The sequence below is a fragment of the Rhea americana genome, unplaced genomic scaffold (assembly GCF_003343005.1).
Source record: "Rhea americana isolate MKP2758 unplaced genomic scaffold, rheAme1 scaffold_161, whole genome shotgun sequence".
In the NCBI taxonomy this organism is placed as follows: Eukaryota; Metazoa; Chordata; class Aves; order Rheiformes; family Rheidae; genus Rhea; species Rhea americana.
Window position 1 is genome coordinate 1,828,789 of NW_028185717.1, and position 18,892 is coordinate 1,847,680.

General features: G+C 41.1%; 1 protein-coding gene across 3 annotated transcripts in view; it reads left to right on the plus strand.

The window, feature by feature from the left end:
- NEDD4L (NEDD4 like E3 ubiquitin protein ligase) overlaps positions 1-18,892 on the plus strand; it is a 161,684-nt gene that overhangs the window by 37,677 nt on the left and 105,115 nt on the right. For all 3 annotated transcript variants that reach the window (XM_085300180.1, XM_085300181.1, XM_085300182.1), the window contains exons 3-4: positions 13,642-13,723; positions 17,754-17,792. The gene's annotated coding sequence lies outside the window, so the exon portion shown is untranslated. The remainder of the gene's footprint in view (positions 1-13,641; positions 13,724-17,753; positions 17,793-18,892) is intronic.

Genomic DNA, 18,892 nt, shown 5'->3' on the forward strand with positions numbered 1-18,892 from the left:
GTACACGTGCATACACRTGCACACACAAGTGTCTTTCAGAATTTTCCTACTGGCTTAAAAGCTTGACGGCATCACTGCACATGGGAAATAGGTCAAATGACAGATTTTTGCAGCATGTGTTTGAATACTTGAGTTAGCCTAATTCTGGTGATGATAGCTACATTAGAAAGTCCACTTGAATTAGTTTGTAGCTGTGCTGGGTGTTGCATGAGGAAGCAGGCCTGCCCTGSAGCAATAATTTAGTGACAACTAGAGCATTGCAGGGAAAAAATGATCAACTCAAAGCAGGAGCAAATCAATTTGTTTGATTAATGACATGTAAATAACTGGCAGTCAATGAACTACATATTCAGGATTAATATCAATGATGTGACAGATAAGCCACAGTAATACACTTGCAAAGTGTGAGTGAACACCTGTGAATTTTTGAATGCCCTTCTATACCTAGTCTCCAGAAGGTCTGGTCGCACGACCCAGGTGGTGGTGGTGGTCTAGCAGAGTCGGACTAGGTGTTGACTGCTACTGGGTTCCTGCTTTTCTCACCCTGCTGTTACAAATCTTCGTGTTTGTTTCATATTTGTTTTCAAACTGACCTCTCCTCCTTTTCCAAAGGTCTTTTGGTAATCCTCTGGTTATTGTTTAATCCAGTTATGGTCATCTTCCTCCTTAGTGTTACCAGGTTTGGGGCAAATACTACCCTGAATGCTAGTTTGTTCTATGATCTTGAGGTGGGAGGATCCCAGAGTTTGGGAGAGGAGAGGAGTATTCATGCTCTGGTCTTAAATAGATGCAACATCCAGGTATGTCTGGTGTATCTGCCACCCAGAACTGAACTAACAACAGTGGGTAATCTGTAGTTATAAAGCTTTATGCAGATGTCTTTGCTGGGAGACAGATATGCAGACTGTGTTGGATTTTGTTTTGATTCAGTTCTGGTTGATCCTTGGAACCTGGTAGAATCAGTATATTCTTTTTCAGTTCTCCATGAACAGTGTTTTAATAATAAGCATGTTCCTTAATGGTGCTCAGGAGTCTCGAGTGTCTCTACCATCCTTCCCCTCTCCATCTCCCCCAGCATCATTACTTTTTGTGGTAATTTGCATGCCCACCTCTTCCTGTGGGACCTGTGAGCTCCCGGTCACAGAGCGCGGTCGTGCCCTCGCTGCCTTCGCCCTCACCGGATCTGCATCTAGCCCTTGGCTTCCCTTGCGCTTGCTKAGCCAGGCCTTTGCTGATGGCCGCGGCGTGCTCGCGTCCACCGTAGCTCGCAGGGGCCAGGGCAGGGGTTTGCTGCGGGTCGGTTAGATCGTCGTGCGTAGGTATGGTAACACCGCGTGAGCGGCAGTATGGTGATCTATACCACCAAATCTTGGCTGACCAATCTGTTCTGACTGGTGAGCAGCCTGTTAAAAGGCAGCTTTAAAATCGAGATAAGCATTGCTAACTGCTTTTAAAATGCCGTTTGGGTAACTGAGATTAGCCCTGAGCTGACTTTCCCCAGGAGAGTGTCTCAGTGGCAGGCATATATACAGGCAGCCTGGCTGCATTCATATACTTCAGAGGCGTTCTGAAGTCTTGAACCTTTAATTTTCTTTGCTGGTATTTCAGTTATTTTCCTTTCTTAGAGTCTGGAAAGACAGGTTAGGTAGGGCTTGGGGTTTTCCTCAGCTAAATCAGCATCTTACAGCAGGTGTTTTGGTGATGGATGTATGTTTCCATTGCATGTTATCATGATTAGGGTATCTGAATGTTTTGGTAAGATTTTAATAGCTGTTATTTTTCCAAAATAGCAGCATGGCACTTGCAGTTAGAGGCCTGTGAACACCCAGCAAATTCAATCCTAATCTCTGATATATTTTCATTATGAAGACGCTTAAGTATATGTGGTAGCCTGTGTTGCTGCCCAGAAACCTGTCAGTGTTGCTGAAGCTCTTCCACGTTATTTGCCAGGTGGTGAGCGTTAGTCTGTGAATAAAGAGTAGAAGTTCAAAGATGGTAAGGCATTAAGACGTAAGAGGAATGCCAAAAAGAAACTGGAAAATAAACATTGTAAGCTTGACCTTTTCTCTAACAATACTTCTCATAAAGAGGTCTTTGATCTTATCCAGTCTTCTGTTGGAGGCGTCAGTGTGTGTTCCTAGCATACAAAACTACTTTTTTTTGTTCTCGTACAGTATTGTCTCTACAGTGATAGTTATATAATGACTCTTCTACCCCAAGAAGAATATACTCTTTAATGTTGACACATTGTGGCTATGAAGTGTTTTGTTCTTTTAGCACAATTTTGTAATTTTTCTAAGTTTTGTGTAACATTGTGATGATCAGTCAGATGCTTTATAGAAGAGAAGTGAAATCTTCATGTAGTTTTAGCAGTACTTTGAAAAGACGTGTGACTGGGGAAAAGTTGCATTAAATATTTGTGTTACCTGGCTGCTGTTGGGCTTTGCCCTGAAAGGGCGATCTCTGTGCACACGGAGGAGCACGGTGGCAGACCCGGGGGCTCCAATGAGCTGGTCAGAGAAGTGAACCCCGGACTCCTGGGTTGTCCCAGGAGACCATCAGCCCCACAGGCCAGGGAACAGCCCTGTGTTACTCTCAGTAATATACACTGCTTAAATGTTTGACCTTATCTTTCTGAGAGCTAAAACTGTCTGGCTAAAGGCTGATTTAAGACTTTTTTATTTTTTTAAAGCTCTGCTGGTTTAAAAACAATTTAATTTGATATACTTCAACTCAACATAGACTTTGTCCTCACTGAAGTTAGGAGGGAGCCCTGCCACGAGTGGAACAGAGTGAAAGGCGTGCGCAGTGACAAACTGCCTTGCCTTCGCCAAGTCCTTCCTTCAGGTTGGCTGGGGGGAAAACAGAGTTTTCTCCAAGCAAAGATGCAGCTCAAGAGGACTGGTCGAAATGCTTCCTTGAACATTTGGCTCCTGTGAAATAGCTTGAACTAAGACCTAGCATATATAATGACTGAGAATAACTTCTGGTTTCTGTTGTATCTGTATACCAGAGATAACCAGTATTGTCATTTTGGAAGTATGTCTGTCTTTAGCCCCTGCCAGGCCAACCATGATAYGGAGTCCTAGCAGAGGTGGAACATGATTCTCTGTGAGCCGGTGCTGGGTTAATGAGATCTGTGAAGTGAGAGAAGCAACTTAATGTAAAGCTGCAGTATTTCTTAGTTGCACCTAATTTTCATTGGGGGGGGGGAATATAAACTCAGAATGTTGTTTGATATCTGTTACTTACATCCTTTTATTTTCTGATGCAATTGTATGTGAAGTGCTTATTCATCAGGTAATGAAGTTGTTTCAGGAAATTCTGGCAGTGTGAGGTTGAGAYGCTGGCGCGCTCTGTTGCTGAGTGGATGCGACTCCTTTGTCACTCCCTAGAGCTACAGGAAGCTGCTCTTTCATGTGAAGAAGTTTCACGGCTGCTCAGGACAGATCGTGAGTTCAGAGAACAGGAAAAAGAAGCAAACGGCAACRTCGGGTCTGTTCAGGCAGCTGCAGCTTGCAGAGTTTTGACGGAGAAGCTGCGTTAGCACGTGAGGTATAGACCAGGACTGAAGCAACCTTTTCTATAAGCTGTCCATAAACCATGTCTTCTTCTGGATAAGAAGCCATACATGCTAAATTGCAGGTCTTGTTTCTTTCTCTTTTTCTTACTAAATGCTCGTTGCTATTCAAGAGACTAAACACAGAAGCTGGCAAAGCCCTCCGTGTGGCTTAGAGGCGCCCCTAACAAGTGCTGGGTTTTCTGTTTGTTAGCAGCACTTAACTCATCGACAGCGTAAGTCAAACGGTAGACTTCAGAAAACCAGAAGGAGATGTTTGGACCCAGACACTTCTGCCCCCCCTCCCCCCGATGCTCGTCCCTTCCTCAGCTGTGCCTGCTCGCCGCCCGGAGCTGGCACCGGCGTGCCTGCCCCGAGCCGAGCTGAGCCGAAGGGCGACCTCGTCTGCCCCTCGGCCCCCGTGCGCAGCTCCGAGCGGAGATGCTCTGCCCCGAAGAAGGGGCAGCACGAGGCCAGAGCAAGCCTCTGGGGGGAGAGGGATACGTGAGCCTGCTTCATTCGGAGCCGTGTGGACTTGCGTTGGCTTAAAGCATCTGTTGCGCTACGYGTTCGTTTCAGTAAACGAATGCACGTAACCAGTCCCGAAGATGCAGTTACGCGGATCACTCCCAGCCCGGAGCTGCCTTCGGGAGCAGGAGCTTTGCTGGCAGGGTTTAGTAGAAAGCTCTGTATTGACTCAGTGTGTCCCGTTTCAGCCTCTAGCGGGCAGACTTTCCAATAGTTTGTTCATTTAAGACCAAATTTCCTTACAGAATTTTGTAATAGACCTCATTACTTTTTTCCTCTTGTTTTTAAAAATAGTCTTATAAAAGAAACTATAGCCACCCTCACAGTTCCCTAGCTTCTGCAGACAGATTATTCATTCAGTATGTTTTGTGATGAAGAAATTCTTCTCTTGAACCTGGGAAGGCGTTATTGCCACTACTTAGTGCTAAAGGGGTTTGTTCTTCGAGACCTTTCTCGTTTCCCAGGTCTGCATAGCTAGAATTGCTGTGTTTGGGTGTAGGTCCGCCTCTGCCCGCGTAATCTTCTCTTCCCCCCTGCCATCCTCCCATTTCGTGGATGACTGTCAGTGTCCTGTGCAGTAAAATTACTGTCAAAATAATAATTTCTGGGCTTCAATTCCAGAAATACCTAAAGGTGAGGTAGATCTTGCCCACCTGTTACCCCGACTGTGCATTTCAGTCTGCCTCCCTCCTGGGAGCTGCTGTATCTGAAGGCTCATACTTTGTAGTTAATACTGTTACTGTCCCTTCAGATCCTTAATTGTGTTTTTTTATTTATTTATCTATTTGTTATACCGTATTTCTTGCTTCACGTCAGCTTATGTCAGAACGGCACCACTTGCTTCCTCTCCCTCTCTCTGCAGGCTGAAAGGCTCCCTTGAGCCTGGCATTCGACGAGAAAGTTGCAGCGTTTGTGGGTCTTCTGGGAGTGAAGATCGTACTGTACCTCTAAGTGCACAGAGCAAAGTAGCTTTGGCTGCAGCTCTTCTGTTAGTTTTCTAAGAAAAACACGTCATTCTTTACATGAGGTTAAAATTTGCGATGATGGGAGTTATGAAGAAAGCATTCCGTGTAGAATTTCTGGCAAGGATAACTAAAAATGTATTGACTGGTAGCCAGAGTGTAAAAGGGATGTTTGCTGTACAACACTTTGAAAATCAGAAGCAGCCTCACTCTCAGAGAGAGTAAAAATTCCTGCATCCGCTTTGTGATGCTTAAGTGAAGTGCCAGAGCCTGAGGCAGAGTAGAATGTTTATTTGCAACCAAATTGGCAAGATCTTTCAGAATATTGAAAAGTCAAACGCTAGGAATTATTCACTAGTGTACACCCAATTTTGTGATCTTTAGTTAGAAGGATGGTAGAATGAGGCCTGTTGAAATTTCATCTAGATCCATAAAAAATAGTGCTTTTCCATGTAATTATACTAACTGGACCTTAATATGAAATGTCTGGAACCTGATGAACAAAGGTGTCTCAACCAAGATTATTTATATTCACTATCTGGCTGTTTTTGTATTTGAATGTAGAGTACCAAACTGAACTGTTGAAGCAAAGATGCTCTAATTTAAGAACAAAATGCACATTAAGTTTTCATATAGTGTGTGCGTTTACCTGTACTGTTGTTCTAGGTTGCATAGTAGCTAATTATTATTATTAGGCTACATAAAAATTTCTGAATACCAAATTTATAGTATGGGGTGGGGGGGAGGTAAGTGTTGGGAATACTTATTAATCATGTTGCAGTTCTTTAGGAATTCCTCCTGCGGAACTGCACAGGCGTTTTTGTGTTTTTTGAGGAGAAAGCAGGAGTGGTTTTCATCCTGCTCAGCTTCGTAGAGCCGCTGTGCTGGTAGAACTCCTCCTTGGTGGAGGCTGGCCGTATTTAGAAGTCCTTCGTGGAATCCTGACCCATTCTTTGGGTAGACAACTCTGAGGCTTGCATCTGGCTGATTATTTAATTTTGATATCATGGTTGCTCATGTGGAGCAGAGAGAAAGCAAATAAGCTGTTACTGTAGTTCTTAGTCATTCTTTGCTGCTGACAAAGGTGTTGTTTTCAGAGGTTGATCTTTGTGTTAGTTCTGACATTGGGTTATAAAAGTGTTTATACTTGCACCATACTGTTCTAGCACACTTGCTGCCTTTTGTTGATATTCACCTTGAGAAGAACATCTGAAGAGGTGTGTAACATTCAGATTTCTGTATGAATATTCCCTTTTGTTTTTGTATAATAAATTAGTGAGGTTTCGTGGAAGACATCTGAAAAGCYTAAACTATTTTAGTTTATTCTTTATGATTCACGATTATAAATGAATTAAGTTTACTAACATAGAGAAGGAAGTTTTAAAAGATGCTGGCACCCCACAGCTTCTTTTACTCAGTGTGAAATACTGATCACTTTTGGAAATTGTTTTTAACAAAAGCTACGTAATTGATTATGGGCTTGATCCTGCCAACTGTTACTATTAGATCGTAGTGCCTTTTACAGGGAGTAGTCTCCACTGAGTTTCCACAGCTGTCTTTGGGTCGTGGTCCTGGTGCCAACACGGGAAGCAAAGAGGACTTTCTGGGCTCGTTGCTTGTGAAGAAAGAGGGGGGGAAGCCTCTGCTGTAATGAGTCTTCCCCTTTCAGTGTTTCAGGTTGGAGGATAGCTTGCTGTCGTCTGTTAAAGTGCTTTTCACTGTGAGCTAGAACAACACCTTTAATGGTTCCCGTTGGGTTGAATTAATTAATTTTTGCAATAGCAACATCCATATACTAATTGTTCTCCRACCACAAATTGCTGATAGTATTGGCTGAACAGCTTTGGTTTTGCTGTTGCTGCCCGGACAGACCGCTCCTGGACACTCTCTTTAAAGCTTTTCCCTCAGTGTGACTGAGGAAACAGTGGTCTTTCCAACTTCAGAGATACACGGGGGYGGCAAATCTGGAAATTGGAAGTGCCCTTTGAAGTCTGAAGAGTGACGATATGRTTTCCKCTACTTCATTTACTTGAAAATAGATTTCCAATTTCTAGTCCTCTCTCAATACGTAGATATATATATATAKAGAGAGAAGATTTTTGTGAGGGTTCAGGTTTCTTTGTACCTAGTTGGAAGTAAGGGGTGTAATGGTAAGGTGTGGTGTTATACAATAAAAGATATGTATAAATACATTAAAATAAAATAATACAATTTTTATCCAGTGTAATGCCTCCTCTTCAGGACTTTCCTGCCACAAAATGGTGAGAGAGGATATGCCTGATCGGAGGCTGCAGGTTGGCACCGGATAGATGCGGTCCCTGAGTGTAACTGCTACTTCTCAGCGTGTTTGCTTGAAATTACTTTGTTCTTCAGACATCTGTGCACCTGCGAATAGTTCAGGTGACAGAAAGGTAATAGAGCTGAAACGTTTGGAATTTAAAATAGTTTCCTATCCCCCATTTTAAACAGTTACTTAAATAAAATATTTTTGCATGAATGTGGTGTTAAGCACCTCAGTCTGGCTGAGCTAACGTGTAAAACTACCATTTACATAAAGAGGCAGCCGCCAACATGAAAAGCGGTTGTGTTGTGTAAAGAAAATCCCGAGAGTTGGGGACGGGTGTTGCTTCTCCCCCACGGCTTGGGTGGGACGGCGTTGCGCGGTCCGCGCGGTGTAGGAGCGTGCCGCCTCGCGGCTAGTGTCCGTCTCGCAGCTTTCCAGCCCAGTGCTTTCCCCCAGTTACCGCATTTCAGGTGAGCTGCAGTCACTCTTCCCTAGTACTGTGCTAAGCAAGGMTAATTTCAGGAGAAAGGTGTAATTTCATGTTAATTCACTTTAATCTCTCTATAAAGGCGTAATTTTCTTCACAAGTAGGGAAACAAATTGGTTATGTGTAAAGACTACTACATTTCTTTGTATGTGTATATTTTCAATACCTATTTGTCCCATATTTCTGGCTGATTGTTTGTTAAAGAATACGCCGTCGATCCTCAGAAAAATAGGTTTTTCCCTTTAGAGGAACAATTGCTCCACAGCCACTATAAACCCTTTAGTTAGGGAATAGTTTTTGCCCTGCAGCACTGAAAGCCTCGCAGTTAAGATTTCTGTAGGAAATGTTGGCAATCTTCATTTCTTCTGGATTAGGTTTTCATRACAAGCCCTACTTTTAAGAAAATCTAATTTCTTCATCAGCCTTATTTTATGGTTAGAAACAACAGTGGAAATCTTCATTATTACAGCTGTGTTTGTTGCAAGCTTTATTATGTAATAAGGACTGTGTTGGAAGCAGGGAAGGATTCAGTAACTCTTATTCTGATTTTCTCCGTGCATATCCAGGATTTCTACAACCAGTTCCTCTGATGCAGTATTTGCCCAATATTAAGATTAAATTGGTGTCAGTCCATCATGCTGTAGTGTTGGCTTTCCAGCAATTTTTTTTCCAGGAACTGTGGTGCTGGTCATTTATTTTGACAGAAATCTGTTAAAGGGTGCAAAGTTTTCTGGGGTGAACTAGCTACGAAGATTTGCTGGCCTGAAGCACAGCGTTTGGACTGAATTGCACTCATTCTTCGATGGTTTCTTTCAAGCACGTGTGCATCTGTGTTGTTCTGTAACTGTATGAATGGAGAAAAGGGGAAGTGTGAGCAATTATTTTAAAGATCAGTTTTAAATGATATGATTAGACTACTACTAGCTATTTCGAGTGATCTAAATTAGCCAGTGAGATTAGTTAGTTCTCAGCTTTTCTCTAAACTTTATTTTTACACAAGTCGCTTTAAGTATTCYCTGTTCAGCACCTGGAAAATGTTTTTCAATAAATCTTTATAATCCAGAGTAGATGATACTGTTTAATAATGAAGGGCAAAGGAGAAAAATRTGTGCTATGTAAGTAAGGGACCCAGATTATGCCTTGTTTTTATTTGAATACAAATTTTGGTTGGTTTATAATCTGTTGTATAAACGAGTCATCTTTCTAGGAAATGTTGTGGCCTAGGGAAACATACTGGAAATAAAAAGAGGGAAGAGAAACAAGAATGGTCTATGAAAGGAGTTACATGATGTTGTTTGCTTCCAGTCACAGGGTGACTTTGCTGGGTGCGRTAGTGTGGGAGTTCCTTTCTAGCCTGACATTGCCCTGAAAAGGAGGAGGGGGAATAGGAGTTTGGGAAGGATTACGGTTAGAAAACTGAGTGACATTAGGTGGTGAAAGACCAATGTAAGAGAAGGAGCACAGAGGCAGCACAATCTATGTATATGGTGTATGAGGATTTTTTTTTTTCTTTATTGGTGAGTTTTTTGGGGAAAAAGAGTGAATCAGTAAAACTGTAAATTCCAGAAGAGTGGAAGAATCAATGTTCATTAAGAGGAGATATTTTAGAGCTTTGTTTGTGGTGACATGTGCAAAAGTAATTTACACTGAAAGAAAAGTGAGGTTTGATGGAGGTCTTGGTCTTTGCTTTTGTCTCCATTTCTCACTCCTCAACTTTTTTGGCAGATAGTTCTGCCAAACTATCTAATGTGTGATTAAATTTGTATTATCCCCTCTTGTGATTCTCAGGTGACTAATATGTTTATTCATTTCAGATGAGAAAAGGTAGACATATGCTGCTAGCGGTTATAGAATTGATGCAAGTAATGTCTGAAAAGATAGGCTCGCAGAATAGTTGAGGTTGGCAAGCACCTCTGGAGATCATCTAGTCCAAGCCTTTGCTCAAATTTGGGTGAAGTAAAGCAGGTTGCTTGTATTTCAATTTGTGTCCTTTGCTTTCCCGTCACAGGATAGTACTGGGAAGGGGTTGGCTCCATCTTCCTTGCTGCCCTCATGAAGCATTTATGCACTGATTAGACTGCCTCTGAGCCACCTTTTCTCCAGGCTGAACAGTCCCAGTGCTCTGACCTTCTCCTTGTCTGAGAAATGCTCCAGTCCCTTAACGTATTTGTGACCCTTCCCTGGACTTAGTCCAGTATGTCCATATCTCTTTTGTACTGGGAGCCCAGCACTGGACACAGCCCTTCAGATATGGCCTCATAATGCAGAGCAAAGAGCAAGGATCACTTCCCTCAACCTCCTGACTGCTGTCCTTCACAGGTTTGAAAATGGCTTTCAGGAGGATATTCCAGGGATCAAGGTGAGGTTGACCAGCCTGTAGTTCCCCGGATCCCCCTCCTTGAAGAGAGGAGTGGTGTTTGCTTTCTTCCAGTCATCAGGAACTTCCCTTGATCACCATGATCTTTCGAAGATACTGGAGAGCGGCCTTGCAGCGACATCAGCCAGCTTCCTTGGCGCACACAGATGCATCCCGTAAGGGCCCGTGGAGTTGTGTGCTTGTAGAAGCCTTTCTTGTTGCTCTTCCCATCCCTCATCGCCTGGACTTGAATCTGGGCTTTGGCCTTCCTAAGGTTTCACTTACAGTGAAACTATGTACTCAAACAGGTATTGATGACTGTAAGGAATGGTGATTTTCCAAAGCTAAACAAGAAAACATGTTTATAAAGGCTTGTAGCAATGTTCACTAACCTTACACATTAGAAATTTTTTCRTTCTATGCTTTCAAGTGCATCTTTGTGATAAAGAGTGTGAAAGCATTYGGTATTGATATTACAGCCTGTTTATGCTTTTTTTTTCCTCCAAAATTACTGGAACTTGAAATTCAGTTGCACAGCTAAGGAGATAATTTGAAGTTACTTTAAAGCCTAGTTTCAAATTGGCTTTTTAAATATATTCAATAAGCAGACTATTTAGTAAATGCAAGAATATTAACATGTTGTTATCTTAGAACCTGTGGGAGTAACAAGCCTAGAGCTCAGATCTGATCTTCCCAATTTCTCTCTTTTCCTGTTCTCTATTACTTACATCTCATTTCTCTTGTGATTACTAAGCTCTTTTGGTTGGCCATTAATGCAGCAGAAATGCAAGCTCTTTGTAAAGTATATGGTGGTGTCTGTCTTTTGGGGGTCAGATGACTTTGCTCTCTAGGACTAGTCACGCTTTTCTTTATATTCTCTTGTCTTCTGGTTTGAGGGCTCATCYGCTGCACTTTAATTTTCACATGCAACTGGTTTCTGAAGTAGGTAATTGAGCTCTCGGGGAAAAAAGTTGCCCCTGGGGTTCAAGAAGCCTTTTCACGCTGTGTTTGCAATACTTCTATGTGCTCTTCAGCCCAACAGGCTGAGGCTGACCTGTGAGTACAGCCCATTCTACACACAGAACAGGTTTACTTCTCTGGTTTGGTTATTTTATGACCAAGATCAGAATTAGGTTTGGATTTTTAATGCACGTAGCCTTGCATCGTGCCCCTTTCAGCTATCTCCCCTTTCTCTGGCTCAGAGACAGTGATCTGAAATGTAGAAATCCAGTCCATGTTGCAGAGTTTCAAGCAGTAAAAGTTAGGTATTTTGAAGAAATGGTGTTAACTCCCTTCTAAGCTGGGAAACGTGATTTGTTTTGATGAATGTTTSGTTTCTACTGCTGATTTTCATAGGGCATTTTGTGAGTAAATATTAGGGAGCATAGTGCCTTAAACAATTCACAGAGCAATATTAGCATTTTAAAAAATCAATATAATGCTTTGTTTTYATGTAAACCTTGCTTAATTCTGAATTTAATTCAGTTTAAGTAGATGCATTTATATGCATCTACTGATGTAATTAATAATCAGCTCAACATGATGTCCTGTTTATTCTTACTTTCCTTTCACCCTACTGTGATGTTTCATTTACTTGGAAAATAAAATATCTGGTATGATAAACACTCAAATACTGATTACTGTTTAGTGATACACTCACATAATTGTTTTTTGAAATTTTGAAAGTGTTGGAGAACCACAGCTGAGAGAGTCTCTGAATCTCTTTGAATTAATTGACCAATAATCTGGGTTTCTGTTACCTATCCTTCCAAAAAGCCCCAGACGGCACGCTGTCGGCCGTGCGGTAATCTTGCAAGGGAGCCGCCGGAGCAGTTCAGTGTTCTGCGCTTGCTCCTTCTTGCATTTCCTTTGCTTCAGGCAGCGTCTCTGCCCCCGTTCTGTTTTCTGACATTGCACCTGCATGAAGCTATTCTGCCTCTGCAGGATGTTTTCACCTACCTGSGTCCTTTTAGTCTGCTAATTTGTATTCCATATAAGAAAGGTCCCAGTTGAATATACTGTTTGAGCACTGTGGAGATTGCAGTAGTGTACTACAGGTTGCTGCAGCACCYAAGGTTCTCTTCTCCAGGTTTTGTGGAGTTTTTTCCTGTTTGGACCTCACARCACGTGTGTAACACTCCTCTGATGGGCCCTGGGCAGAGTTACTACCTCTGAGCTAGCAGACTGTCACCTCACGTTGGTGTCATGGAGTCTTACTTGTTGGAGAAGCAAAAGTGAACCTCAGTGTCTTCCTCGAACTCCTCCTCCCTGCAGGACATCTTCCCCTGGAGGAGGAGAAGGCATGTAGAGGGCTACGTAGCTGTGCCCAAGGGAGAAGTCGCTGCTGCCCACGACCCCTTGCTGATCGGCGCTGTCCCCCTGGCAGCGAGCAGGAGTCGGGCCCTCGTAGCTGCCGGCATAACTGCTTTAAGGAGCTTCCTGCGCAGTTGCTCTTTCAGTGACGCGGGCTAGCAAAACGCTGTCAATCTCGCAAAGCTTTGCAGAAAGAAGTTAGGAAGTGGAGATTCCGGGGGTAGAAACCTGCAGCAAGGCAACAGCGCCTGGAGGTGGGCTGAGCTGAAAGCCTCCCGCAGCAGCACGGCTTGCATCTGAAAGATATCTGCCTGGGGTTTGACCTACGGAGCTGAATGGTTTTGGGAATGTGTCTACTTTTCTCTTTCTTGGAAAGAGGAAAAAAAGATTTGAGGGCCGATTCGCCCRTGTTAGCTGGTCCTGGCACTTTGGGTGAGGCTTTCCCTGCGTGTAGATAAAATCTAATGGAGATTAGCTCTAGTGTTTCTGCTGCTGCTCAGTAGAGATTGAGGTAGAGGTGGTAATACCCTTTGGCTGCAAATTTGATATTCACTCTGCTTCATTGACCTTAGAAATTGGATTTGGCTGGAGGCTGAAGTATTTTTGCAAACGATGATACCTCTGGGATCAGCCTGGCAGTAAAAAAGGCCTAAAAAGCTGAAGCAGGGTTAGTTCGCGGTGGGGTAGAGCTGCAAGCAGGGGGAGCCTGCTTGGACACACCTCTGCCCCTTCCACCTTGGCCCGTGGGACCAGCTCAGCTTGGTTTTCTGGTTCAGMGAAGTCAGAACTGTTTTTTCAGTAAAGTTACCTCGCATCCCCTGACGAATCTCTTCTAAAACTCATGGCTCAGGTTCTTCTCTGATCCACGACTTAGTGGGACTGCTTCATGCGTGCAAGCGAATGGAAGTTGTATGCAGGAAGTTGTGTGCAACTTGTTCCCAGTGACAGGGAAAAGCAGCAAGTTAAATTATCTGTAATTACACATACTTCAAATGTTTTGGTAGTTCATTACAGTCAGTTTCAGTAGAAATATTCTTGCTAGAAGTGTTTAGAGCTATTGTTATTTTATCCACATTAAATGACAAATTTATATCGAAATTATATGTGGCTGTGAAATTATATTCCCATTAAATGTGACATCTTCTTTTGCAGTGACCCCTATGTGAAACTTTCTTTGTATGTAGCAGATGAGAACAGAGAACTTGCTCTGGTGCAGACAAAAACTATTAAAAAGGTATGTGGATATTTTTATTTCATTGTTTTGGAAACAGTGAGAATACTGGAATGTGCTTCTATGAAGTAGTATAGCACTTACAAATTGTGTAAATGTAGAGGAACTGAATAATGCATTCTATTTTCAAACCCTAGTAAGAAGATAAGTGCTTGTGTCTGTAGTGTTGTTCATGATCTGTTGTCACTAAAATGAACAAACACTCCCCCCAGATGCTACCTACTGTTTGCTAAAGATTGGCYTACTGAATATCATGTACATCGTTCACTGTTTATTTTATCAGAGTTATGCTTTAATGAAAGACATATCTGAAATGAAGAACTAAGAAGTTTTGTTTTAATGAGCATTTATTTGACTTATAGCAAAAATAGTCATTCTTTAGAATGTTCCTTTTCAAAATTTTCTGTTTTCAAAGTGTTTCCCCAATATGGGCATTTAAAATAGGGAGCGGAATTACAAAAGATGTGCTGTAAGAAAAGCTGGAAAATGCACTGAAAATCTTCTAATTTGTAGCTAGAACAAAAGCTAAATTTTCTTTAAAAGAAAATTTGCTAGACAGAATAAGGAGAAWTTTTTTTTTTAATTTGGAACACAAAACAGATACTATTCTAATCAGACCACTAACTGTGATTTATGAGAAAATTGGTGTCAAGTCCTAGACTGTCATGAAAGCTTCAAGTAGAACTTTATGTAGGACCTAGGCTGTAAGTGTTTGAATACTGGAAAAGTAAAAGGTTTTTTTTTTGTTGTTGTTGTTGTTGTTGTTGTTGTTTTAAGTTTTCATGTTTGAAAATCTCAGGTGTTAAAGCATATAGGCCCTTTTGCGATTCATAACAACATTTTTACATTTATTGTTTCTTTAAAATACGTTCCTTACAGCCCATCTAACTTAGTTTTTATGTAAAATTTTAGACATTAAACTTCTTGAGAAAAATGTTAACTTTTCTGAAAAGCAGTGCTACTTTGTTGCTATAGTAACAACATGGACTGTGGCATTTTTGTTTCTTTAAAGAGTTTTGAGATTCATGGCCAATTCCATGCGAGTACCTGGGAAGTTTTCTTATAATATGCATATTTCATTTTTGTGGAGTGTGTGCTTSCAGTTGTGCCATTTCCTGGGATATATGAACTCCTATTTTTGTTGAAATCATATTAATGGAAAATGCTTAGGCTACATGGTCATTTCCTGGCTATTATATAATACCTTGCTATTACAGTGCTTGTACAGTTTAATTGACATGTTCTCGCTCAAGCAGGAGATTGACTTTGTGGTTGTCTTGTGGTGGAGCAGCAGTATTCATGAGAACCTGACAGTTACACAAGTGCACGTGTATCTGTGTGCTGATAAATCTTCATTACATAGTAAAGGGCTGACGAAAAGAGTAAAATGAGGGTAGGTGAAGGTTTCTTGGTAAGACTTGTGTTTTATCTGGTCTTATTTAATTTTTCTTACTGGAAAATATTATTTAGCACATGTCTAGGATACATGCTTTTCTGTCTTTGTAAGTTTGGGCAGGGACAACTACTTTCTTCCATTCCTCTTTCATTCCAGCTCTTCCATGAGATCCCTGGTTATGCTCCTGTCTGTCTCTCTGCTTTGGGAATGCAYTGTGTCATTCCCCCACAGCCCGCCATAGAGGCTGTGAAAGAAATTGAAAAATTAAAAGGAGTAATGAAGGACATAGTCATTAGTGCAAGGTGAGAAATAGGTGACTTTAGCATTGGGAGAAAATGGTTCCTTGCAATGGGGAAATGGGGTTCAGAAAATCCGTCACAGGAGTAGTGGAGCCAACATTACTTAGCATCTTCTTTAATGACCTGGATGATGGGACTGAAGGCACTCCCAGCAGGTTCTCAGAGGAGGTAGAACTGGGAGGAGTGGCTGATGCCCGCATGGTTGTGCTGCCGTTCAGACAGACCTCAACAGGGTGGGGAACGGGGCAGAGAGGAACCTCGTGAAGTTCATCGAGGGAAGTGCAAAGCCCTGCACTTGGGAGGGATAACCCCACGCAGCAGTGCAGGCTGAGGGCCGCCAGCTGGAGAGCAGCTTTGCAGGAAGGGACCTCCCATTTATTTTTTCCTAACTACAAGATTTGCTTTAATGCCTTGTGAGTTTTTTGAGTTGCCTACTGGAAAAGCTTCTTTTTTCCTTTCTGTAGCAAAACAATGCATCTCCTGTTTCTGGTCTGGTGTGTATCAGACTCCTATTTATATTTTTAATTTCCCGCTACGAAGAGGAATTGCAGTGATGTCATGTATCCGTTCTTTCAAAAGTTATCCACTTTCCTCAATTTGACTGCACTAAACTCCTAAAACTTTACTTCACCTTTAGTTGTGATAACTTGTATCTGCATACTAATTCCTATTAGCTATTCTGCATTTATTGTAATATCAAACATAATTTTCCATACCTAAATATGTTTTATCTCCTGTTTGAGCCTCGGTGCTTAGTAGCACCACTTATTTCTTTGTTCTCTTTTTATTTATATGGTTGAAAAACCTTTGTGTTTGTTTTGATATCCTTTGGAAGAGTTAACTCAGCTTGACTCTTGGCAGTTCTTTATCTCTGTGCTACTTGTCCTTTTTTGGATGTAGGTTTTTTTGCTGATGGGACTTTTTTGTTGTTGTCTCTCTGCTAACATCCTTTATGAAGTGGTTATTCATCCATTTATTTCTGGAGTCTTTCTTCCCAAGTGTTCCTCTCCTTTGCTAGGGTTCTGGTGTTTGTACTTTCTGACTTGTTCTACCAGTTGTTGGATCTGTAAAGGTGGAAGAAACTGCTGCCAGTTGCCAGATTCTTGATATATTTACCAAAACTGTGCTGCCTAATAGATTTAAGTTTTTTCTTGAAACTAGTAGCTTTGATTAAGCAGCATGCAAAATTAATACATTATTGATGGGCAGGAGTGCCATCAAATTTATTGTAAGACCATGCTCCATTTGATAAATTATGTGTAAAGTCTCTCTTGCCAAGAACAGCAATGATTAATGAACAGAAGTACTTCAACAGTAACATTTTTTCCTTTTTTATTGCTTCACTATGTTAATAAATGAGTCTCTGCTTCTTATAGCAAAAGAAAAAGAAAAGTAAGTGCTGTCGGCCCCCCAGCCGACAGGTTCGTTCTTCTGAGACTGTAGGTCTTAACTGCCTGCAGCAGTTGATGTAGGCTTAGGATTTGGGATTTTTTACTGTCTTTCTCTTTTTGTGGAATTATTTACTTTTATCTTCCTCTTCCTCTGTGGGTGTCTAGAGCAGAGGCTTCCAATCTCAAAGTTTCGTTTGTCGATAATCAGCTGGCTGAGCGCCGCGGGTCGGGCAGGGGCGGCTGGGCGGCTGGGCAGCGGCGTGGCGTTACGYGAAGGCAGGAGCCATAAGCTTTTTTCAGACAATACGGATTGGATTTGCACAAATTTTTAATGCTTGTAGCACTAATCTCTCTTAAAAGTTTTGGGCTTTATGCTTGAGCTCTCCTCAGGTTGCTAAATAAATGCATATTTTATTCTGTGCATATTTTATTCTGATTGTTAAAACAAAGTTGTGATGCTCCATAGACTTCCGGGAGATTGGGAAAAATGTAGTACCTATGCAAAGGAACCCCTTTTTTTCTTCTTTTTAATTTACGTCAGAAACCTGTCCTTATCTGTGTAGCCCTAAAGCTGATCTTGTGTTTAAAATGTGTGTGCGAGAAGATATATATGTATATAGTTTTAGTGTATATGAACGTAGAGAATGAAATATCTTTGGGTTTTGTTATTTCTATAGGTTCTCAATTTGCCTTTTACTCACAGAACTCGATTTATACTTAGCATCTGTTTTAGAATCATCTGACTCAAATACCCTCCCACACTCCGTTTGCTCAGTAGAGAAGTTCTAAATCATTTGATGACGGTACTTTTATTTGTAGCTTTTTGCTGTGACGTGTTTTCCTCCTTTAAGAATTTTTTTAAACAATGTGAATGCACGTTTTGGTAATCGCAGAATGGCAAGCCTGAAGAGATTTTAATATGTAAAAATGTTCATTTCTTTTTACAGACACTGAATCCAAAATGGAATGAAGAATTTTATTTTAGAGTAAGTTTCCCTTTATATGCAATGAATCATTATTATAACATGTACAATTAATCATACTGTATTACATATGATTGGGAAGAAGTTTATTTTCTGATTTTGTGTTTGCATGTTTTTATAAAAAATGCACTTGTCCCAGGGTAATTGCTGCCCAATTCTGTCTGCAGTGATCAAACGATCAGTAGGAATTGACACAGGGTTAATATAGACATGGTTTGTGGCACGACTTGCTGAGACCTTACTGTGAGTTTTGGTTTCATTCATTTGAAGAATAAAAAAACGCTTTGTACTGGAACATGTATTTTTAGCAGAGCATTTTTGCTGTACTAATATAGTGGTGAATAATAAGAAATACTTGCAAACCTGAAATTTAACCTAACATGAAAAAAGTAATGAAATACAAATGTAGGGAAGGAAGATTGAAGAAGTAGTTTCTTGTGGCTTTTATCTTACTTGCTAGATAAAGTAAAGGATGTTTGTTTCTTGTATTTAATTTTTATCTTTTTAAATTTTGTTTAAAATGAAATGTCACCTATTATTTAAAACTCTATCATTTGGTTTTAGGTGAATTTTTTTCAATTTTCATCAGAAAAAGTAGCTTTAAGAATCTGAAAATGAAGGAGGATGGATTAAAATAGTAATTATCAAAACCAGCATAATAGATTTATGGCATGGAAATAAATAGGGCAAAACCAGCTTTGTTCTTTAGCTGGCGGAAATATTTTTCCGAGGAAGAATGACTTGCTAACTCTCTGCCTGTAGCTTTTGCTGGAGGAGGTTAGGTAAAATTTCAGTAGTTTTAAAATTTGATCTTAAACAGCTGCTCGAGAACAGACGTCGCCATTGTAGGGCGTTACGAGCGGGGACCCTCTCGAAGCTGGTCTGCAGCGTTTTAGCAGTTGACTGTCTGGATAAAACGACAATTTGAATAGTTCCCACAAAAACGTATTTGTTAATACGCAGCGTTTGGAGTTTTAAGTAGAATTTTTATCGTCAGGCGTGCACAGGGTAGCTTTTGTAGGTCTCACGACTAGTTAATGTGAATTTAAATCTCTAAAATCATCTTCATCCGATAAAATACTTTGACTCAGTAAAGTCACAGC